The sequence below is a fragment of the Theropithecus gelada genome, chromosome 1 (genome assembly GCF_003255815.1).
Source record: "Theropithecus gelada isolate Dixy chromosome 1, Tgel_1.0, whole genome shotgun sequence".
In the NCBI taxonomy this organism is placed as follows: Eukaryota; Metazoa; Chordata; class Mammalia; order Primates; family Cercopithecidae; genus Theropithecus; species Theropithecus gelada.
Genome location: NC_037668.1, coordinates 41,915,681 through 41,940,217, shown reverse-complemented (window position 1 = coordinate 41,940,217; position 24,537 = coordinate 41,915,681). Strand labels below are relative to the sequence as shown.

Sequence of the window (24,537 nt, the reverse complement as noted above, 5' to 3'; positions counted from 1 at the left end):
CAGCGTTTCTGAGATCCCCCCACCCTTAATCAGCCATTGTGTGGTTTTTGTCTGTGTATTTCTTGAACATATGTCTGTTTTTCAACCTGTGCTATTTCTCAGGGTAAATAATTATGTATAATTTATGTAATCCAAAAAAGATGAGAGCTATCAAGAATACAATTTAATGAGCACTTACTATCCATGTGATATGTTAAATATCAATCTTTTGCCCCTTTGAAAAGGTGAAATGTATTGCAGGCCGTTTCTGTATGGGGATGGAAGTATAAAAATATACTCTTTGTCCAAATTGACAACATGAATGAAACTCCACTCTACCCCCGTACACCTGGTACCGGTTCTGGCCGGTTTTGTACCTTGCCGCGGCAGTACCGTGATGGAAGACATGATGGAAGACAGCATCCCACTACCCATAAGAGTGTCTGGCACACGATAAGTGCTAAATAGATATTTTTAATTGGGAAAAAGTCTTCTCCATGGCCCTCTCAATGTGGAGGTATTACAGCAAATATGTTGTAGACCACAGCCTGTGATGTAAATGACAGCATATTATTCACATTGTTATAATAGAAACCACAGCACTCCTGCCCTGCATAGCAGCTGGAATACCTGTAGCACAGCCTCCAAAACGATTACAGATCTTACAGCTGAGATCTAAGAGTTTATAATACATTGCCAATGAGAATGTAAGTGGACTTCAAATTCCCCAAATGATAACAATACTTATTCTCTGCTGGGCTCTGTTCTAGGTATTTAACATGCACTCTCTCACTCATCCTCATAACCTGTGTGATAAGCACTATCCTCATTTACAGTTGAGGATTCTGAAGCTAGGAAGGATTCAAGAACTTGCCTTGGCCGGGCACAGTGGCTCATGCCTATAATCCCAGCACTTTGGGAGGCCAAGGTGGGTGGATCACTTGAGGTCAGGAGTTGGAGACCAGCCTGGCCAACATGGTGAAACCCTGTCTCTACTAAAAATACAAAAAATTAGCCGGGTGTGGTGGTGCACACCTGTAATCCCAGTTACGAGGCTGAGACAGGAGAATTGCTGGACCACGGGAGGTGGAGGTTGCAGTGAGCTGAGATTGTGCCATTGCACTCCAGCCTGGGTGACAGAGCGAGGCTTTGTCTCAAAAAGGACTTGCCTCATTAGTAATACAAACAAGCTAATAAGGTAGTTTGGCAGGACACACAGCCATCTCCCTTTCAGCTTAGGAAGGCCGTCGTAAGAATAGGACTAGCTCTGCAAGGCAAGAGAAGGACAATTTAAGATGGAAAAAAAAATAATAGAACCAGGTTTTGAACCTAGACCATTTAGCTCCCTAATAAGCAACCTCCCCACCCCCAGAGCATGCATGCACACAGACATGCAGACACACATGCCTGAGCGCTAGACCAGGAAATGGTACACACACCCAGGCTACTACATGTGCCTAACTAGTCATTCCTCCACCGACATACTCGGGGTAGGGGCTGGGAAGAATTTTTTTTACAATGTTTTTAATTCATTGCCAGAATTATTAGAAAACATTGGATGCATAAAACCGCCATTCTAAATTCTGTCCCTGGACTGTCAGGCAAGAACAGCTATTAAAAGATCATAGACATGGGCAGAGGAAGAGAATCTAGTGCAGCTGAATCAAATGAACTCACCTTTTGTTCAGATAACACATCGCTTACCTTTAACAACAAAAAAAAAAAGTCCCTTTTCTTGTGACTGCAAATCGTGTTCCATGAGATCCAGCGTCTCTTCTCTGTTACATCACCTCACTCTCCCCACCCGCCATCCCTCTGCCACGTCATTTACCTGAGCAAGGAATGACATCCAAGCAAGCACGCCAGCAACCAAAAGATCTGAAGCTTGCATGCTTCACGCATGAAGTCCAGACATAGCAACTCTGGAGGCTAAAGATACATCTTATCGCGTCATAGGCACTTTTGGCTGTGTAGTTTCTGTGAGAAAAACCCCACAGCCTCAAACATATAGGCAGATCTTGGCAGTGGTGAAATGTAGTTATGTGAGAAAGGGAAAGGGGGTGACCTTTACTGAGCCCCGAGTCTGAGTCGGCACTTTATACTATGTTGTCTTTTCATCCTCTCGACAGCGACAACAGCTGCTAATTTTGCAGATGAAGAAACTGAAGCTCAGATTGTTGAGAGACACAGCTGGCCGGTATGAGAGGCAGGATTCAAGGACTTATCTGATGTCAAAGTCCATGATGAGTCACTGTTCATTCTGTTTCTGGTCATCAAGATGCTCTTAGGCACTAGAGGCAAAGATGCCCCCCTGTCCTCCCAAGAACTTAGGATCCAGTGGAGGAGACAGGACTTAAAAAGCATGCTAGCCCTAGTGTGAAGCGGGAACCACATTCCTGTGCTCCCAGCGTGCTCCGTGATGGCTCGCTCCCCAAACCTTTTTCCTTTTCGGTATTACTCTTTTTTTTTTTTTTTTTTTTTTTGAGACGGAGTCTTGCTCTGTGCCCCAGGCTGGAGTGCAGAGGCGCGATCTCGGCTCACTGCAAGCTCCGCCCCCCCGGGTTCACGCCATTCTCCTGCCTCAGCCTCCCGAGTAGCTGGGACTACAGGCGCCCACCACCTCGCCCGGCTAATTTTCTTGTATTTTTAGTAGAGACGGGGTTTCACCCTGTTAGCCAGGATGGTCTCGATCTCCTGACCTCGTGATCCGCCCGTCTCGGCCTCCCAAAGTGCTGGGATTACAGGCTTGAGCCACCGCGCCCGGCCCCTTTTCGGTATTACTCTTAAGAAAAAAAAAAAAAAGGCCAGGCACGGTGGCTCACGCCTGTAATCTCAGCACTTTGGGAGGTCAAGGCAGGAGGATCATGAGGTCAGGAGATAGAGACCATCCTGGCTAATACAGTGAAAACCCATCTCTACTAAAAAATACAAAAAAATTAGCCAGACGTGGTGGCGAGCGCCTGTAGTCCCAGCTACTCGGGAGGCTGAGGCAGGAGAATGGCATGAACCCAGGAGGTGGAGCTTGCAGTGAGCTGAGATCACGCCACTGCACTCCAGCCTGGGCGACAGAGTGAGACTCCGTCTCAAAAAAAAAAAAAAGAAAGAAAAAGAAAAAAAGAAAGAAAGAAAAGAAAACTGACTCGAAGATGTTAACATTTCTTTTTTTCTCTTTTTTGAGACAGAGTCTCATTCTGTCATTCTGTCACACATGCTGGAGTGTAGGAGTGCAGTAGTGCAATCACAGCTCACTGCAGCCTTGACCTCGTAGGCTCAAGCAGTCCTCCTGCCTACAGAGTAGCTGGGACCACAGGCACGTGCCACCACGCCCGGCTAATTTTTGAATTTTTAGTAGAGATGAGTTTTTGCCATGTTGCCCAAGCTGGTCTCAAACTCCTGGACTCAAGTGATCCGCCTGCCTCGGCCTCCCGAAGTGCTGGAATTACAGGCATGAGCCACCACACTTGGCCTATGATGCTAAAATTTCTGACCAATTCAAATATGTGACTCTAGAGATAACTTCATTCTGCAAAAATAATCCAGAGTACTGTTTCTAGGTTTTTCTATTACATTTCTTATATCACATTTTTTAGAACCAAACATGTTAATAAATCAGTTGAAAAGTTCAGAATTTCCCAAACAGATGTCACTCCTTTCAAAACTTTTAGTGTAACAAGCTCAAAGGCCCATGTAGTTTGTTCCAGAGAATACAAAGGGAAGTTTAAGTCTTCCTTGAAGGCAGAATGAATTCACTAATACACCACCCTGAGAGCATGAATAAAACATAAACATTGACAGCAAAGACATAAAGTGAAAATATTTTTCATCTGGAAATAGCAAGCAGCATGAGAAGGAATAGAAAATAAATCAGGTCCAGAAATGAGCAGATTGCACGGAGATAGTAAAATCCTAAGCCTGGATTTCTTTCCCCAGATTCGAAGCTGTGGTGTGTTGCCTTACAGGGGCATCTGTAGATGAGATGACCCATCCTACCTACTCAGTCAGTGCTCACTCATCACCAAGGCGAACCATCTCTTACGCTGGATCTGTGCTTCTCACCATCCCTATCTGCATTCTAGAAATGTCATGCTCTTCATTTTTCTTCACCCCGCTTTTTGTCTAAGATTCACTTCTCACCCCTTCTCTCCTGCATCCAAATTTTGCCTTTCCTCAGAAGCCAGCTTTTTTATGAAATCTTCCCATAGTTGCAGTAGTTTCCTAGGGCTGCTGTAACCAAGTGCCGCAAAACAAATTTAATGGTTTGAAACAGGGGTCCTCAACCCCCAGGCCACAAACCAATACCCTGTTAGAAACTGGGCAACACAGCAAGATGTGGGCAGTGGGCGAGTCAGGGAAGCTTCATCTGTATTTATGAAGCCGCTCCCCATCGCTGGTATTACCGCCTGAGCTCCGCCTCCTGTCAGATCAGTGGCAGCATTAGATTCTCATAGGACCGTGAACCCTATTGTGAACTGTGCATACAAGGGATCTAGGTTGTGAGCTCCTTATGAGAATCTAATGCCTGATGATCTGTCACTGTCTCCCATCACCCCTAGATGGGACCATCTAGTTACAGGAAAACAAGCTCAGGGCTCCCACACATTCTTTTATGTTGGTGCAAAAGTAACTGTGGTTTTTGCTATCTTTTTAATGGCAAAAACCACAATGACTTTTGCACCAGCCTAATACATTATGGTGAGTTGTATAATTATTTCATTATATATTGTCATGTAATAATAGAAATAAAGTACACAATAAATGTAATGTGCTTGAATCATCCCAAAACCATCCCTCCATCCCTGCCACCTCACCCCTCCCCAGCATTCGGTGGAGAAATTTTTTTCCATGAAACCAGTCCCTGTTGCCCAAAAGGTTGAGGACCTCTGGTTTAAAACAACAGAAATGTGTTCTTTTACAGGCTCAGAGGTGTCTCAGGGTTGGTTCCTTCTGCAGAGTCTGAGGGACAATCTGTTTCATGCCTCTCTCCCAGATTCTGGTGGTTGCCTTGACATTCTGTGACTTGTAGATAAATTATTCCAATTTGCCCCTGTCTTCATCTGGCCATCTTCTCTCTGTGTCTCTCTGTCTTCACATGGCTTTCTTTATAAGAATATTTAGTCATTAGATTTAAGGCCCACCGTAGTCCAGTATGACCTCATCTTTTATGTTGTTGTTTTTTTAAATAGAGACAGGGTTTTGCCATGTCGCCCAGGCTGGCCTCAAACTCCTGGGCTCAGGAGATCTACCCACCTTGGCATCCCAAAGTGCTGAGAGTATAGGCATGAGCCACTGCGACCACAGCTCATTCTCATCTTAACTAATAACATCGCAAAGACACTATTTCTGAATAAGTTCACATTCTGAGACTCCAGGAGGACATGGATTTTGGGAGGACAGTGTTCAATCCAGTACAGGAGTGGAGCCCACATCCATTCTTTCCTCATTTTAGGAATCCAAGTATAACCTCCGTCAGCAATTGTCCATATACTGTGTCCCCTTGGAGTCTGATTGCTGTGTATGTGTATCTTTTTTAATTTTTCTTCTTTTTTTATTTTTTTATTTTTGGACAGGATCTCACTCTGTCGCCCAGGCTGGAGTACAGTGGTGCCATCTTGGCTCACTGCAGCCTCAACCTTCCAGGCACAAGCCATTCTCCCACCTCCGCCTCCCAAGTAGCTAGGATTACAAACATACACCACCATGCCCACATAATTTTTGTATTTTTTGTAGAGACAAGGTTTCGCCATGTTGCCCAGGCTGATCTCAAACTCCTGAGCTCAAGCGATCCCCCCACCTCGAATCGACCTCCCAAAGTGTGGGATTTCAGGCCTGAGCCACCAAGCCCAGTCTGTATGTGTGTATCTTAAGTCCCAAACAGAACTTAAGCCCCTGAGAGTGTGAACAGAATTGTGCACATCTCCGCTATCCAAACAGTGGTAAGTACAAGTCTTTCCTCCATCAATAATGCTGATTGATAACAACCATTTTATAATTTAAATATGATCTCTGAAATTGAAACACATTAGCCATAGCTAAGTAAGAACTCAGGGCCTGCATTTTGAATTCATTTTTCTTCCAATTTAACTTGACTAAGTGTTTCCCTCCTCCACCCCTCCCTAAGAATTCAAACTGTATTGTCATTATAAGATGTTTTGGCTAACAGTAGAATAACAGTACCTTTCCAAAGCTGCACAAACAGGGTCAAAAACGCATGGCATTCCTCTGTCACATTTAAGTCATCATTTAAACAACATAAGGGAACCATGCAGGTGTCACAACCAAGACAAACACCTGCCAACACCTGCCAGGGCTGAGACACCTGAGCTAGGTTCATAAGCCTGCTAACCAACCTATATGAGCCTCTACTTGAAACTCATTCATTGGCCAAGTTGTGGTTAACTTTAACTGGAGAGCAGTGGCCCCCAAGGGAACATTCTGAACTATCTGGAGAGCGCTGGGCACGGTGGCTCACGCGTGTAATCCCAGCACTTTGTGTGGCCAAGGCAGGTGGATCACAAGGTCAGGAGTTCGAGAGCAGCCTGGCCAATATGGTAAAACCCCGTCTCTACTAAAAATACAAAAATTAGTTGGGTGTGGTGGCAGACTCCTGTAGTCCCTGCTACTCTGGAAGCTGAGGCTGGAGAATTGCTTGAACCCAAGAGGCAGAGTTTGCAGTGAGCCGAGATCATGCCATTGCACTCCAGCCTGGGTGACAGAGTGAGACTTTGTCTCAAAAACAAAAACAAAAACAAAAAAATCTGGAGATAGTCTGAGTGGTCCTAATTGGGTGGGGGCTACTACTAGCCTCTGGCAGATAGAGACCAGAAATGCCACTGAATATTCTAGAATACACAGGACAGTCCCTTTCCACAACACAAAATTATTCAACCCCAGATATCAAAAATGTCTTTTTTTTTTTTTTTTTTTTTTTGAGGTGGAAGTGCTGCTTCCAAATAATCCCAGCTCCCAAAGTGCTGGGATTACAGGCGTGAGCCACCACACCCGACCAAAAATGTCTTTTTTAAAACCCTGCTATCGATTATTCAGTATGTGACTTTCAAGTCTCACCTTTAGACATTTGTGTACTCAGTTGGAGTACGGACTGCAGACTCATCAAGGAAAGGAAGTATATCTCTCTTCTTCCCTTCCCTTCCCTCCCCAGGAACTTCTTTAGACAGTTTTTCCCTAATTGCTCCTCCTGCTGCCATGAACTTTGAGTATCATAGATGTACTGTATATCTGTTTATGTACTGTATAAATATCTGATATGGTTTGGCTGTGTTCCCACTCAGATGTCATCTTGAATTGTAGCTCCACAATTCCCCCATGTTGTGGGAGGGACCCTGTGGGAGGTCATTAAATAATGGGGGCTGGTCTTTCCCGTGCTATTCTTGTGATAGTGAATAAGTCTCATGAGATCTGATGGTTTTATAAAGGCGAGTTTCCCTGCACAAGTTCTCTTCTCTCGTCTGCTGCCATGTGGAACATGCCTTTCACCTTCTGCCGTGATTGTGAGGTCTCCCCAGCCATGTAGAACTGTGAGCCCATAAACCTCTTTCTTTTGTAAATTGCCCAGTATCAGGTATGTCTTTATCAGCAGCATGAAAACAGACCAATAGAATATCTGTGCTTTAGACACCTTAGTGAGGTATAATGGCTACAGTTACTGGAGAGCAAACATATTGTAGCAGGCAACAAGCTAATCTTTTATGTAAGATTATAAAGAGCTTTTTTAAAAAAAAAAATTATGGCAAAAATACATGTCATGTAAAGTTTACAGTCTAAGTCATTTTTAAGTGTACAGTTTAGTGGCATTTAAGTACAGCCACATTGTTGTACAACCATCCCACCATCCATCTCTAGAATTCTTTTCATCTTCCAAAACCGAACTTTTTTTGAGACGCAGTCTTGCTCTGTCGCCTGAGTTGGAGTGCAGTGGCATGATCTCAGTTCACTGCAGCTTCGACCTCCCAGGCTCAAGTGATCCTCTCACTTTAGCCTCCCAAGTATCTGGGACTACAGGAGCGTGCCACCATACCCAGCTAATTTTTGTTTATTTTTTGTAGAGACAGGGTCTCACTATGTTGCCCAGGCTGGTCTCAAACTCCTGGACTCAAGCAATCCTACTATCTTGGCCTCCTAAAATGTTGGGATTACAAGCGTGAGCCCCCGTATCCAGCCCAAAACTGAAAATGTATACCCATTAAACAATAGTTTCCCATTCCCCCTTCCCTCGATCCCTGCCAACCATCATTCTACTTTCTATTTCCATGAATTTGATGAGTTACCTCATATAAGTGGAATTATATAGTAGTTGTCTCTTTGGGACTGGCTTATTTCACCTAGCATAGTGCCTTCAAGGTTCATCTGTGCTGTAGCATGTGTCAGAATTTTCTTCCTTTTAAAGACTGAATAGCATTACATTGCATGTATACTCCATAGTTTATTTATCCATTCATTGGCCCATGGACACTGGAGTTGCTTCCACCTTTTTGCTATTGTAAATAATGCTGCTGTGCACATGAGTGTACAAATAATACCTTCAAGACCCTGCTTTCAATGTTTTGGGATATATACCCAGGTGTGGAATTGATGAATCGTATGATAATTATATTTTTAATTTTTTGAGAAACTGCCATACTATTTTCTGTAGTGACTGCACCTTATTTATTTATTTATTTATTTATTTATTTATTTATTTTAGAGATGGGGGTCTCGCTCTGTTTCCTGGGCTGGACTCAAACTACTAGACTGAAGTGATCCTCACACTTCAGGCTTCCAGTAGCTGGGACTACAGGTATGTGCCACCATGCCTGGGTTTGCACCATTTTTACATTCTTACCAAAAGTGCACAAAGGTTCCGGTTTCTCCATATCCTCGATAATGCTTATTTTCTGGTTTTGATGGTAGCCATCCTAATAGGTGTGAGATGCGATTGCATTGTGGTTTTGATTTTCATTTCCCTAATGGTCTGTAATGTTGAGTATCTTTTTATGTGCTTACTGGTCATTTGTATATATTCTTTGAGACAGGTCTATTCAAGTCTGTTGCTCATTTTTTAATCGGGTTGTTTTTGTTATTGTTGGATTGTAGGATTCTTTATTAATCCTTTATCAGATATATGATTTGCAAATATTTTCTCCTATTCTGTGGGCTGCCTTTTCACTCTGGTGATTGTGTCCTTTGATGCACAGAAGATTTTAACTTTGATCTGGACCAGTGTATCTATAATTTCTTTTGTTGCCAGTGATTTTATTCTTATATCCAAGAGATTATTGCCAAATCTAGTGCCATGAAGTTTTTAAGAGTTTTGTACTTTTGGCTGGGTGCGGTGGCTCACGCCTGTAATCCCAGTGCTTTGGGAAGCTGAGGTGGGCAGATCACAGGGTCAGGAGACTAAGACCATCCTGGCTAACATGGTGAAATCCCGTCTCTACTAAAAATACAAAAAAAAATTAGCTGGGTGTGGTGGCAGGCGCCTGTAGCCCCAGTTACTTGGGAGGCTGAGGCAGGAGAATGGTGTGAACTCAGGAGGCGGAGCTTGCAGTGAGCTGAGATCGCGCCACTGCACTCCAGCCTGGGCGACAGAGACAGATTCCGTCTCAAAAAAAAAGAAAAAAAGAATTTAGTTAACTTTGGTTTATGATGTAAGGTAAGAGTCCAGCTTCATTCCTTTACAGGTGGATATCCAGTTTTCCCAACCGCATCTGTCGAAAAAACGGTCTTTTCCCCATTGAATGATCCTGATATCCTTGTTGAACATCATTTGATCATATATAGGTGGGTTTACTTCTGGACTTATAAACAGTTTTAAAATATAAATTTAGCTCCTATGCTTCTGGTTAAAATATCTTTTTCAGGCGTTGACAACTTTTTGGTGTTTGGTTTTTTTTTTTTTTTTTTTGAGACGGAGTCTGGCTCTGTCGCCCAGGCTGGAGTGCAGTGGCCGGATCTCAGCTCACTGCAAGCTCCACCTCCTGGGTTCACTCCGTTCTCCTGCCTCAGCCTCCCGAGTAGCTGGGACTACAGGCGCCCGCCACCTCGCCCGGCTAAGTTTTCGTATTTTTTAGTAGAGACGGGGTTTCACTGTGTCAGCCAGGATAGTCTCGATCTCCTGACCTCGTGATCCGCCCGTCTCGGCCTCCCAAAGTGCTGGGATTACAGGCTTGAGCCACCGCGCCCGGCCTTGGTTTTTATTATGAGAATTTATGGCCAGGAATTTTTTACTGTTTTATGGTTAAGATTTTGTGCCCCTCAAGAACCAGTTTTTGCCCCCGTTGAAAGTGCATGACCTCTAATCAATAACATTCTGATTAAGGGAGGAAACAGCTGATAAGTGCAAAGGTTAAATACATTTGTCAAAATGGGGATGTTGTAGTTTATTTTCCTGTATTATATCATTTTCTCATTATTCTTAATAATGAATGTTCTTCATGCCACCTGGCTCCTCATTATAAAATCCGTGAAGACTGTGCTTAGCAGAGCCAAAGAGGCAGCATGCCCGGCAACCAACTAAAACCCCCTTACAATGAGAAAACCAGAGCTTCACTTCCGCATACTGCGGGTACCTGATCTAAAAATATCGACAAACTCATGCTCCAAGCAGACTGGAGAGGGACCTTGTCTCCTTCTAGATTGATTTCACAATGCAATGCATAATAATGGCACTATGGAAAGCTAAATATTAATAATACTCTTTTTATGCATGCTATTCTGAGAGCAAATGTCAAAAAAATTTACTAGCAAGACTGAAGCATCATTAACATTCTCTTATGCCAGTCAGGATTATGTCTACTTTCAGAGAGAGAAACCAGCGCCAGAGGAAGCCACACTCCCTGGACAATGTTGTTAAACTTTCCTTCTTCTGACATGATTAAAATTAGCAATAGGCATTCTTATGAATTTTTTCTTATATCCCACATGACTTGACAAATCACAATACCTCAACTGCTTTTTATAGTTGACCATGGTGAAACGTTATGGCTATAGTGAGATGAGAGCAAACAAATATTTTAGCAAGGAATAAACCCATCTTTGATGTAACATTATAAATGACTCTTACCTGTAAAATGGACTCCTGTGTTTCTTTTTAAAACATTTTTTTCAGCCTCTAAAAACTTTTTTAGTGTTTTTTGTTTTTAAGAATTTTGTGGTTTAAGAATTTGTATGGGCTGGGCTCGGTGGCTCACGCCTGTAATCCCAGCACTTTGGGAGGCCGAGGCGGGTGGATCATGAGGTCAGGAGATCGAGACCATCCTGGCTAACACAGTGAAACCCCGTCTCTACTAAAAAAAATACAAAAAATTAGCCGGGCGAGGTGGCGGGCGCCTGTAGTCCCAGCTACTCGGGAGGCTGAGGCAGGAGAATGGCGTGAACCCGGGAGGCGGAGCTTGCAGTGAGCGGAGATCCGGCCACCGCACTCCAGCCTGGGTGACAGAGCGAGACTCCGTCTCAAAAAAAAAAAAAAAAAAGAATTTGTATGATTTTAATTATCATACCTAACATCTCTGGGCCTGATTTTTATATGTGACAAATTAAGAAGCTAGACTAGGCTGGGCGCGGTGGCTCAAGCCTGTAATCCCAGCACTTTGGGAGGCCGAGACGGGCGGATCACGAGGTCAGGAGATCGAGACCATGCTGGCTAACACGGTGAAACCCCGTCTCTACTAAAAAAAATACAAAAAACTAGCCGGGCGAGGTGGCGAGCGCCTGTAGTCCCAGCTACTTGGGAGGCTGAGGCAGGAGAACGGCGTGAACCCGGGAGGCGGAGCTTGCAGTGAGCTGAGATCCGGCCACTGCACTCCAGCCCGGGCGACAGAGCAAGACTCCGTCTCAAAAAAAAAAAAAAAAAAAAAAGAAGAAGCTAGACTAAACCCCTATGATCCCTTCCAGTTCTAAAATCTATTATTCTGGTTGTATTTATATAAATTACCCCAGGACTGTTTTATAATTGAAAACTAAACCAGCAATATTTGACAATGAGAGGCATTTTGAGTTAGAAATAGAATAGTAGTTAGGCTGTCTCTTTCATTATGAGAAACACTCTAAAATACACATTTTATACACATTTCTGAAAACTTTTGGTAATTTTCAACAAAACTACTAAAGTAGAAATCACATGTAATTCAGCTTTATCACAGGTGACATATGGGGGACGATGCAAAATGAAGAAAACCACAATTATATAACTTGAGACTTCATGTTGAATCCTCTTAAGATGTCTCTATGAAATTTTAACTACATTTGCAGTTAAATGAGGATGTTCTTTCAATGACAAAAAAACAAAATTAATTACTTTATATGTATAGGGATATAAAAAAATATATATATATAAATACGTATTATGTAAAATACAAAATAAAAGCATATAAATATAATATGAAAGTATATGAAATAGGCAACTATATTTATATAATGTAAAATATATAGTTATATATGTCACTATTTTGAATCATAGTTCAAAAGTACTGTCACTTATAACATCCTTTTTAATTCAAAAAATTCATATTCTCTCCCCGACTTGGAAGATTACTAAATAATAGAACAAAAGTTGACTTGAAAACAGAAAAAAAAAATCTTCTGTAGATCTGTAATGTATATTTAACAAGCAGTTACAATACAGAAAGCCTGAATATAATTATAAGAATGGTATGTATGAGGCTAGTCAATATCATAATGGTGTCAATCAATTTTGCTAGTTTCACTGAAAATTTTCTGCTAAGATTTCTGAACCTAATGTATAAAGGAAAAGTCATTAATACATTCATTTGGGTTTTTTTTCCTATTCCACCTAATTCCTAAAATAACCTGGCTGGCTGACACACATACATACAGTATGATAGGGTAAAAATAGGTAAAGAAAGCAAAATGGAAGAAAAAAAGAAGTGAATACAACAGATGTTTCTATACCATTGTCTGCATATACTGTGTGTCCTACACCTGATTTTTGTAACCTCCCCCAGCTGGAGCATAACAACAGAGTTAAGATCAGAGAACGCAGTTCTGCCAAGGGCTACCATTAAAATCACATCAACATTGCTACTCAATGATATTGTGGGATGGAGAAGAGCCATTCCTGGTTCTTCCTCATCCCACAGTGTGGAGAAATTCCTCCCAGCTCTAAACTCTCTGTTCTTCCTAGAGCTCATCAGTCCTCTTTGATCACATTTAGAACTTTCTGCCTTATAATTTCATGACCGATGCTCCTTGACTTATCATGAGGTTACATCCTGCTAAACCCATTTTAAGTTGAAAGTATCATAAATACAAAATGCATTTAATGCACCTACCTACTGAACATTAGAGCTTAGCCTAGCCTTCTTTAAACATGTTCAAATAAATAAAAATTAAAAAGATTGTATTAGCGCTTTCCAGAGAAACAGAATCAATGGGATAATATATATGTATATATGCTAATTGCACACAGGCTCATGCGATTGTGGAGGCTGCCAAGTCCAAAATCTGCAGTATGGGCTGGGAGTTTGAAATCTAGGAAAGCTGATAGTCCAGTTCCAGTCCAAAGGCTGGCAGACTGGAGACCCAGGAGAGCTGAGGGTGCAGGTGAAGTCTGAAAACAGTGTGCTGGAGAATGCTCTCTTGCTTGTGGAAGCCATTTGTTGTTTGTTTGTTTGTTCTAGTCAGGCCTTCAACTGACTGGATGAGGCCCACACACATTATGGAAGACGATCTGCTTTACCCTAAATTTGTCAATTTAGGTGTTGATTTCATGCAAAAACACCCTCCAAGTTGATACATAAAATAAACCAACACAGGCTGGGCACAGTGGCTCACGCTTGTAATCCCAGCACTTTGAGAGGCCGAGGTGGGCGGATCACCTGAGGTCAGAAGTTCGAGACCAGCCTGGCCAACGTGACGAAACCCTGTCTCTATTAAAAATACAAAAATTAGCCTGGTGTGGTGGTGCGCACCTGTAATTCCAGCTACTTGGGAGGCTGAGGCAGGAGAATAGCTTGAACCCAGGAGACAAGGTTGCAGTAAGCCGAGATCATGCCACTGCACTCCAGCCTGGGCAACAGAAAAAGACTCCATCTCAAAATAAATAAATAAATATATAAACCAAAACAAAGATAGAGTAATACTAAATGACATCTGATATATACCTGCTATCAATGATTTCTGTATTAGAGGCCATGCTTGTGGATAAAGTTGGTTTTACAGATCTACAATATTTCATCTGAAAGGGTAGCACTACATACTTGCTGTCAAATCTGCATTTGGTTGTACTTTGTTCTTTTCCTGTGTGTGTAAAATTTCCAGTAAAGATTCTTACTATGAAACAAAATTCATTACTGTGAAGACAAGTGTGATCATGTTTACAGATATTTTAGTATTTTCATGTCTTTAGCTGCAGATTACTGTGTGGCATTCAGATGAGTCTTTTTCTTTCTTTTTTTTTTTTTTTTTGAGACAGAGTTTCACTGTTGTTGCCTGAGCTGGTGTGCAATGGTGCGATCTCAGCTCACTGCAACCTCTGCCTCCTGGGTTCAAGCAATTCTCCTGCCTCAGCCTCCCAAGTAGCTGAGATTACAGGGGCCCGCCACCACGCCTGGCTAATTTTTGTATTTTTAGTAGAGACAGGGTTTCACCATGTTGGCCAGGCTGGTCTCAAACCCCTGATGTCAGGTGATTCACCTGCCTTAGCCTCCCAAAGGGTTGGAATTACAGGCGTGAGTCACCATGCCCGGCCTCAGATGAGTCTTGACATGAGGTCTAGTGAAATTTTTGTTAATGCTTCAGTACTATAACATATTTATTTTTAATATAAACACCTTTTAAAACATTATCAACCAATAGACAGAAATGTATTTGTATATACAAATACATTTACAAATGTAAATGTAATTACATATACTAATGTAAATATATTTACATATACAAATATGCACATACATTTCTTATTGGTTGATAATGTTTTTAAAGGATATACATATTTGTGTTAGAAATATGTATAAGTATATTTCTCACACAAAATATGCTTATGTTCTAGTGCACACACACGTACACACACATGGCATTTATTGGAAAAAATTTATAATGATGTTACTAAAAGCAAAAAGAAGAATGCAAATGTAACATCATCAAGTGTCAAAATTATTATTTCTCCTAAATAACCTTTTTCTCTTGAGGTTTCTAGAGGAACAGAATCTGCTGCTTTCCTTCCACCTTGCATCCTTTACCTATTTTTACCTCACTGTTCAGGTTTAGATGAATTGAGCCAGAGTTGTGAAAAAACATTGCTGTGGGTATCACTAAATTAACTAGGTGTCAAAGTGAGATTCAATTATTCCAGATTCATTCATTCATTCAGCATAGATTTATTGAGCACCGTGCAAGGTTTGGGAGATTTACTGTGAGCAAGACAGACCTTGGCCCTGCCTTTATGGGACTGGGATTTACAATCTGCTGATTAAGGCGGTGTATTCCGCCTGGAAGTCAAGGCCTTGCACGCCATCACATTAACTTACCTTTCAGCTCCATCTGCCTTTATTCCCTTCAGTCATCCCCGCGTCTGGCATATGACTTCTCTTCCTAACTCCCTGTTTCCAGGGAAGCCCTTCTCCTTGTCTATGAGTTCACATTCTCTTCACTCTTCAAGACCCTGCCCACCTGCCTCTTTGTGAGCCATTCCTTGTTCTTCCTCACCCCACAGTGTGGAGAAATGCGCCCCTCCCCCCATTTCTAAACTGTCTGTTCTTCTTAGAGCTCATCAGCCCTCTGTGATCACATTTAGAACTTTCTGCCTTATAATTTCATTATGAATGCTCCTTAACTCATCATGGGGTTACATGCTGATAAGCCCATTTTAAGCTGAAAATACGATAAATAGAAAATGCATTTAATGCACCTAACCTACAGAACATCAGAACTTGGCCTAGCCTAGCTTAAACAGGTTCAGCACACACTTTAGTCTGCAGTTGGGCAAAATCATCTAACACAAAGTTTATTTTATAATGAAGTGAATAAAGTGAAACATAGTGATAGCCTGGGAAAATATAAAAATTCAAAATTTGAAATATGGTTTCTACTAAATGCTTATTGCTTTTGCACCATTATAAAGTCAAAAATCATAAATCGCACCACTGTAAGTGGGGGACCAGCTGTATTTGCATGCCTGACTTACCTCCACCACTAGACGGTTAATTCCCTTAAGACAGGATCCAAGGCTATTTATTCCTGTAACTGTACCTGTCACAGCACCCTGCATGTGATAGATGCTTATGGGACAAATACATTAATGAATGGGTATGGGCAAATCACTTAACCTCATTTAGTCTGATTTGAAAAGTGAGCTGGGGCGCAAACATCAACATTCCAGTTCTAGAAACATTTGCAATGACAACTTTCCATCCTACTTCCCCTTAAATATTGAAGGATATGATTAATATCTCAACCTTATATAGAAATCTGGATCCATAACCTTGATTTTAAAGGGTGTAGAGAAACCTTTTCTGGCCCTCAGTCCCTGCCTTCTTCAGACCCAACGGATCTTCAGTCAGACAATATCAGACTTGACAGTCATCTTCCTCTTGAGCAAAAATCTGTTCCTCCCATTTCCCTTCCCTCACATCTCAAATCACCCCTCTGATGCTTTCCTAATCCTTTTGTGATCTCTCCACAGATCTATTTTGCCTCTCGGTTAAGACTTAATGCCTTACACATCCAGATGCATCAAGTTCCAGTTCACACTTTTCCTGTAACCCATCACAAACTTGCATAACTTTGCTCAAAATATGCTCCTAAGAATGTATTTTCCTCTATTTCTGCTTCCTAAATATGTTCTCAGCCTTTACAATTCAATTTACTGCCTTTTGCTTTGAGAAACCTTTCCTGACCTCCCAGGTGGAAGCCCTCCTTCTTGGGTCTCCTGCAATGGGCATCTCTTTAAAGCACTTTTTAATTAGTACCTTATATAGTTTGGCTGTGTCCCCACCCAAATCTCATCTTGAATTGTAGTTCATGTGTCATAGGAGGGACCCGGTGGGCAGTAATTGGATCATGGGGGCAGTTTCCCCCTTGCTGGTCTCGTGATAGTGAATTAATTCTCATGAAAGCTGATGGTTTTATAGGGGGCTTTTCCCCTTTTGTTTGGCACTCCTCTCTCCTGCCGTCTTGTGAAGAAGGATGTGTTTGCTTCCCCTTCCACCATGATTGTAAATTTCCTAAGGCCTCACCGGCCATGCAGAACTGTGAGTCAATTAAATCTCTTTCCTTTATAAATTACCCAGTCTTGGATATTTCTCCATAGCAGTGTGAAAATCAGCTTTACACTCTGCACTTAGTAGTCTTGGGTTTAAATTCTGCCTCCACCACTTGCTAACTGTGTGACCTTGGACAAGTCACTAAACATTTCTAGCTCTCCATGAATAACAATGATAATGCCAATGGTTTAATAATAATAGTAATAATATTATTATTGTAAATAATTATTAACTTGCCTCAGTGGGAAGTTATGAAGTTAGAGACAATGCATATAAAAATAAGCCATTTATGATGAAATCTCTGTCACATAGTAGGACATGGTGGTATGTGTTCATTAAAGAGGGATATTGCCTCTACCTCTGCCACAGTGCCTTACTCATAGCGGGTACTCAACATGTTTGTGGATTGAATACGTGACGGGTAAGTTTATGAGTTCAGTGTGCTGTAAAAATTGTATCTCCTTGGCAGGGCGCGGTGGCTCACTCCTGTAATCCCAGTGCTTTGGGAGGCCGAGGCGGGGGGTCACGAGGTCAGGAAATCGAGACCATCCTGGCTAACACGGTGAAACACTGTCTCTACTAAAAATATAAAAAAGTAGCTGGGCAGGATGGTGCACGCCTGTAGTCCCAGTTACTAGGGAGGCTGAGACAGGAGAATGGCGTGAACCCAGGAGGTGGAGCTTGCATTGAGCCGAGATCGCACCACCATACTCCAGCCTGGGTGACAGAGCGAGACTCCATCTTAAAAAAAAAAAAAAAAATTGTGTCTCCTTGAATATGAAAGTGAAGAGTGCCCCTCACTTTGGCACAGAGCCAGAAGCCAGAACAAGGTTGAAGCTGAGCTGAATCTTGCCAAGATAATAAAAATACATGAAAGTATCTCACGTTATTACTTCTCTCAGCATTTCAGAGATAAAACTATGTTAAAGGTAAAAAAAAAAAAAAAAAAAAAAAAACTCCATTGCCCAAGCTGGAGTACAGTGGCATAATCATGGCTCACTGCAGCCTTGATTTTCCAGGCTCAAGCAATCCTCCCACCTCAGCCGCCTGGGTAGCTGAGACCACAAGCACACGCCTGGCTGATTTGTTCTATTTTTTGTAGAGATGGGTTTTTGCCATGTTGCCCAGTCTGGTCTCAAACTCCTGAGCTTAAGACATCCTCCCATATCGGCCTCCCAAAGTGCTGGGATTCAGGCATAAACCACCATGCTTGGACTAAAATTCTTTAAAAAGGAAAAAAATTTTTAAAAATCAAAATCAAAGGCCAGGCGCGGTGGCTCACATCTGTAATCCCAGCACTTTGGGAGGCCAAGGCAGGTGGATCAAGAGGTCAAGAGATCAAGACCATCCTGGCCAATGTGGTGAAACCCTGTCTCTACTAAAATACAAAAAATTAGCTGGGCATGGTGGTGGGCGCCTATAATCCCAGCTACTCAGAAAGCTGAGGCAGGGGAATCACTTGAACCTAGAAGGCAGAGATTGCAGTGAGCCAAGATCGCACCATTGCACTCCAGCCTGGCAACAAAGTGAGACGCCGTCTTAAAAAAAAAAAAAAAAAAAAAAAATCAACATCAAATTGCCAGTGTTCCCAATACCATGACTCTCTTTTCCATTTAGAAATCAGGCAGGAAAATTCCATGCAACACTGGCAATTTATGAATGATACTGAAAGTCAGACTAGAAAGTGGAGTTTTGTTTTTGCAAGGATCAAGTTATATCCAAGAGCTCTGAGGTACTGATGCTGGAAGAGACTGAGATGAGAGGTTAAACCATTTGTAATTCAAACAAACCCATGGAAAGTATGCAGGAAAATGAAACTGACGCCATCCTTGGCAGAGAAAATGATTTCCGCAGAAGCTGTTTTTCCAATTAGAAGAAAATGAATTTGGTGGCAATAAAGTTGGGAAGAAAGCAGTCACCGTAATATGGCTATGGGGTAGAGAGGGACCAGTCTGTGGGAAGATATGGTGTCACATGCCGGCAGAATGAACTAGAGATGGAGAAGTTGGTTATCAAAGCTAAACTCTGTGCCTAACCTTAGTAAGATCTAGAAAGCAAGCTATACCTGCCATCAACTTTTTACTAAGGAACCAGGGTCTGTATGAACTTACAGATTAATGATATAACGTTAAATCACAGATCCAGTTAGAAACACCAAAAAAAGATACAATGTGGAGACACTTTAGCTCTGGCCCCTTGATTCTATTTTCTTGTCTGCATTAGAAGTTACATTCCAACATAACCACTGCAGGAAACCTGAGAAAGAAGTTAGGATCTTCAGTTATATGAGATCTGCCTGTTGTCCATGGGAACCCCAAAACTCATCAATGAAGCTTTGTTACCACCAGTCAGATGACCTCCACCATCATGAGTTCTGTGTTAGCCGCTAGGGATATGAAGATGAATTGAATGAATAACCCTGCTTCTATAAGTAGAGAAACACCAACAGAAAGAAGTTTGGAATTAGATGGAGCAGACTCTGTTGTTTGTCTGCCCAGGGTGCCTTCACTTTTTTCGCTTACATAACAGAAGCCATATTTTGTTCAGTTGTCCTCCCCAAGAGGATATCCAGACTTGGAGGTGGAGCTGGAGTAGGCTAATCTAATCATGATAATCACATTCCTTTTTCTATAATAGATGGGAAAATCAGAATGCAGCCAATCAGTGTGTGCCTCATACGGCTTTGCTGTGTCCCCACCCAAATCTCATCTTGAATTGTAGCTCCCATAATTCCCACGTGTTGTGGGAGGGACCTGGTGGGATGTAATTGAATCATGGGGTGGGTCTTTCCTGTGCTGTTCTCATGATAGTGAATAAGTCTCATGAGATCTGATGGTTTTATAAAGGGCAGTTCCCCTACACACGCTGTCTCTTGCCTGCCACCATGTAAGATGTGACTTTGCTCCTACTTTGCCTTCCACCATGATTGTGAGGCCTCCCCAGCCATTTGGAACTGTGAGTCCATTAAACCTCTTTCCTTTATAAATTACCCAGTCTCAGGTATGTCTTTATTAGCAGTATGAGAACAGACTAATACAGTGCCATTCTCCTGGAAGCTGTTATTGGACTGGGATTGGACGTATGATTATTTCTGGAGACAATTCAAGGGAAGAGCTGAAATCCCATAGTCAATAGTCTCTTTTTCTCTCTTCCTCTTTCCTGTTAGACATGAACAAAAAATCTTGTTGCCCCAATTTTACCTGCATTGTGACATTACATGAAAAGGCTTGAGCATAACACTTACACAGAAAAGAGAGAAGGGCCGAGAGAATCACAAAAGATCCCAGCCCTGAACATCCAATCCCAGGAATCTGCCCTACCTCAGATCAGTGCTGTCCAATCAAAATAGAATGTGAGCCATATACATAATCTTAAATTTTCTAGTGGTAATTACTAAAAGAGTAAAACGAAACAGATATCATTGTAATCCATGCTGTCTGCATGAAATATTCAAATATCAAATATTGATGCAACAATCTCAAAAAAGAAGAACAAAGGTACAGGATTCATACTTGGTTACTTAGTTTCAAAAGTTACTTGGTTGCTTGGTTTTAAAAGTTACTACAAAGCTACAGCAATCAAGAGTGCAGTATTGGAAACAACCTAAGTGTCCATTGATGGATGACTGGATAATGATTTGTGGCATATATAGGCAATGGAATATTATTCAACCATAAGAAGGAGATCCTGCCATTTGTAATAACATGGATGAAACTGGAAGACATTATGTTAAGTGAAATAAGCCAGATACAGAGAGAAAAATATTGTATGGTCTCTCACATATGTGGAACCTTTTTTTAAAAAGTCAAACACGTAGAAACAGTAAAACAGTGGTTACCAAAGGTGGAATTTGAGGGAAAGAATGGAGAGATACAAGTCAAAGGACACACAGCTGCAGTTATGAATATAAGTCTAGAGATCTAATGTATACCATGAGTACTACAGTAAATATTTTTGTATTATATATACTGAGAATTTGCTAAGAGAGACAATTTTAGGTGCTCTTACCATAAAAAGAAAGTTAACTATGTGAGATGATGGATATGTTAATTGGCTTGATTGTAGTAATCCTTTCTTGACTATAGTGATCATTTTACTATGTATATGTATATCAAAACATCATATTGTACACCTTAAATATATACAATTTGAAAATAAAAGCTGGGCACAGTGGTGCATACTTGTAGTCTCAACCACTTAGGAGGCTGAGGTGGGAAAGTTACTTGGATCCAGGAGTTCGATTCCAGCCTGGGCAATATAGTAAGACCCAATCTCAAAAAGAAACTGTGATGGTGGCATAGGAACAGACATACATCAATGGAATAGAATCCAGAGACCAGAAATAAACCCATACAGTTATGGTCAATTGATTTTTGACAACATTGCCAAGAAAATTCAAGGGAGAAAGAATAGTTTTTCTGACACATGGTGCTAGAACAACTGCATAGCCACATGCAAAAAGTGAGGTTGGACCCCCAACTGATATGGTTTGGATGCTTGTCCCCTCCAAATCTCATGTTAAAATGTAATCCCCAGTGTCGGAGGTGGGGCTGGTGGGAGGTGTTGTGTCTTGGGGGTGGATCCCTCATGAATGGCTTGGTGCCATCCTTATGGTAGTGTGTGAGTTCTTGCTCTGAGTTCACAGGAGATCTGGCTGTTTAAGAGTGGGGCACTATCCTCCAACAACCGCCTTCTCTTGCCCTGTGATGCACCTGCTCCCTCTTCACCTTCCACCATGAGTGGAAGCTTTCTGAACTCCTCACCAGAAGCAGATGCTGGTGCCATGCTTCCTATACAGCCTGCAGAACCATGAGCCAAATAAACCTCTTTTCTTGATAAATTACCCAGCCTCAGGTATTCCTTTATAGTAATGCAAAATGGAACAACACACCTACTTTTCACACTGGGATCAACATGGAGAAACCTTGTCTCTACTAAAAATACAAAATTAGCTGGGGGTAGTGCCGCATGCCTGTAATCCCAGCTATGCAGGAGGCTGAGGCAGAAGAACTGCTTGAACCCAGAAGGCAGAGGCTGCAGTGATCACGCCATTGTACTCCACACTCTAGCCTGGGCTACAAGAGCAAAACTCCATCTCAAAAAAAAAAAAAAAAAAATTAAAATACTTAAATGTAAAAGATAATACCATCAAACTTGTAGAAGAAAACAGAGGAGTAAATCTCTATAGCATTTGGTAGGCAATGGTGTCTTAGATGTGATAACAAAAGCAAAAACAACTAAAGAAAAAAAAAATAACTCGAACTTCATCAAAATTAAAAACTCTTGTCTGGGAGCAGTGGCTCAGGCCTGTAATCCCAGCAGTTTTGAGGGCTGAGGCAGGTGGATTGCTTGAGCTCAGGAGTTCAAACCTGGGCAACATGGCAAAACCCCATCTTCACAAAAAATACAAAAATTAGCCAGGCATGGTGGTGGGTGCCTACAGTCCCAGCTACTCGGGAGGCTGAGGTAGGAGGATCAATTGAGCCTGGGAGGCAGAGGTTGCAGTGGGCCGAGATTGCACCACTGCACTTCAACCTGGGCAACAGAGCGAGACCCTAGTCCAAAAAAGAAATGAAAACTCCTGTGCATCAAAGGACATTATTAAGAAAGTACAAAGCAACCCAGACAATGGGAGAAAATATTTATAAATCATATATCTGATAAGGGTCCAATATCCAGAATATATAAAGAACTGTTACAAATCAACAATAAAAAGAATAATAGCCCCATTTTATTTTATTTATTTATTTTTTGAGACGGAGTCTCGCTCTGTCTCCCAGGCTGGAGTGCAGTGGCGTGATCTCGGCTCATTGCAAGCTCCACCTCCTGGGTTCACGCCATTCTCCTGCCTCAGCCTCCCGAGTAGCTGGGACTACAGGCACCCACCACCATGCCTGGCTAATTTTTTTTTTTTTTTTTGTATTTTTAGTAGAGACGGGGTTTCACCATGTTAGCCAGCATGGGACTTGATCTCCTGACCTTGTGATCCTCCAGCCTCAGCCTCCCAAAGTGCTGGGATTACAGGCGTGAGCCTCTGCGTCCGGCCAATAGCCCCATTTTTAAAAGGGCCAAGGATTTGTATAGACATTTCTCCAAAGAAGATATACAAATGACTAATAAACACATGAAAAAATGTTCAATTTCATTTGTCTTTAGGGATATGCAAATCAAAACCGCTGTAAGATACCGCTGCACACCACTGACATGGCTATCATCAAAAAGGCAGACAATAGCAAATGTCGACAACGATGTGGGAAATTGGAGCCTTCACTCATTGCTGATGGGAATGTAAAATAACGCAGCTGCTTCGGAAAATAGTCTGGCAGGTCCTCAAAAAGTTAAACATAGAGTTTCTGTGTGACCCAGCAATTCCACTTCTAGATACATATCCAAGAAAATTGAAAACATGTGCTCACACAAAAATTTGCACACAAAGATTCAGTACAGCATCATTTCTAATAGCCCAAAAATGCAAATTATTTAGTTGTAAAACAGAATGAAGCACCAATAGTCAGTAAGAATGAATCTTGAAAACATTATACTAGTGAAAGAAGCCAGACACAAAAGGCCACATATTGTATGATTTCATGTATACAAATTAGCCAAAATACCAAATCAAATCCATAGAGACAGAAAATAGACTTGTGATTGCCAGGGCTGAGGACAGAAAGAAATGACTGCAAATGGAGTGATGAACATTTTCTGCAATTCTTTTGGGGTGATGAAAATTTTCTGCAATTTGGTGATGGCTGTCCAACTTTGTGCATATGCTCAAGATCACTGGATTGTATAGCTTAATGGAGTGATTTTATGATATGCCAACTCTACCTTCATTTTAAAAATGGCAAAGATAATCAAATCTCTATCACTGAATTACATATTTTGAGCATGTGGTGCAATAAAATAAGCTGTAAGTACAGTTTGAATACGTAGGCTGAGAAGGAAAGCACCGCAGATGACTGAAGGAAAAACTAAGTGAACACTTTTTTTTTTTTTTTTTTTGGATGCACAGGTAATTTTTCTGATTTGTGTCAAAATGGCAAACCAGTGCTGGTTGCAGTTTCCTTCGCCCCAAAATCAACCTTAGAGAAATGATTATTTTTTCTATTTTTTTAAAATCTGTGTGTGTGTGTGTGTGAGATGGAGTTTCACTCTTATTGCCCAGGCTGGAGTGCAAGGGCACCATCTCAGCTCACCGCAATCTCCACCTCCCAAGTTCAAGCGATTCTCCTGCCTCAGCCTCCTGCGAGAAATGATTTTTTTAAAAACAGAGACTATGGTCTCCAAAAACAAACAAAAACAGGAACTGAAGTTAGACGTCCTAACTGAAGCTGCCCAGGAG

General features: G+C 41.7%; 1 non-coding gene across 1 annotated transcript; it reads left to right on the top strand.

The window, feature by feature from the left end:
• The first annotated feature begins 1,123 nt into the window (after positions 1-1,123).
• On the top strand, positions 1,124-1,269 carry LOC112616190. Its single transcript, XR_003117589.1, has one exon.
• Positions 1,270-24,537: the final 23,268 nt, after the last annotated feature.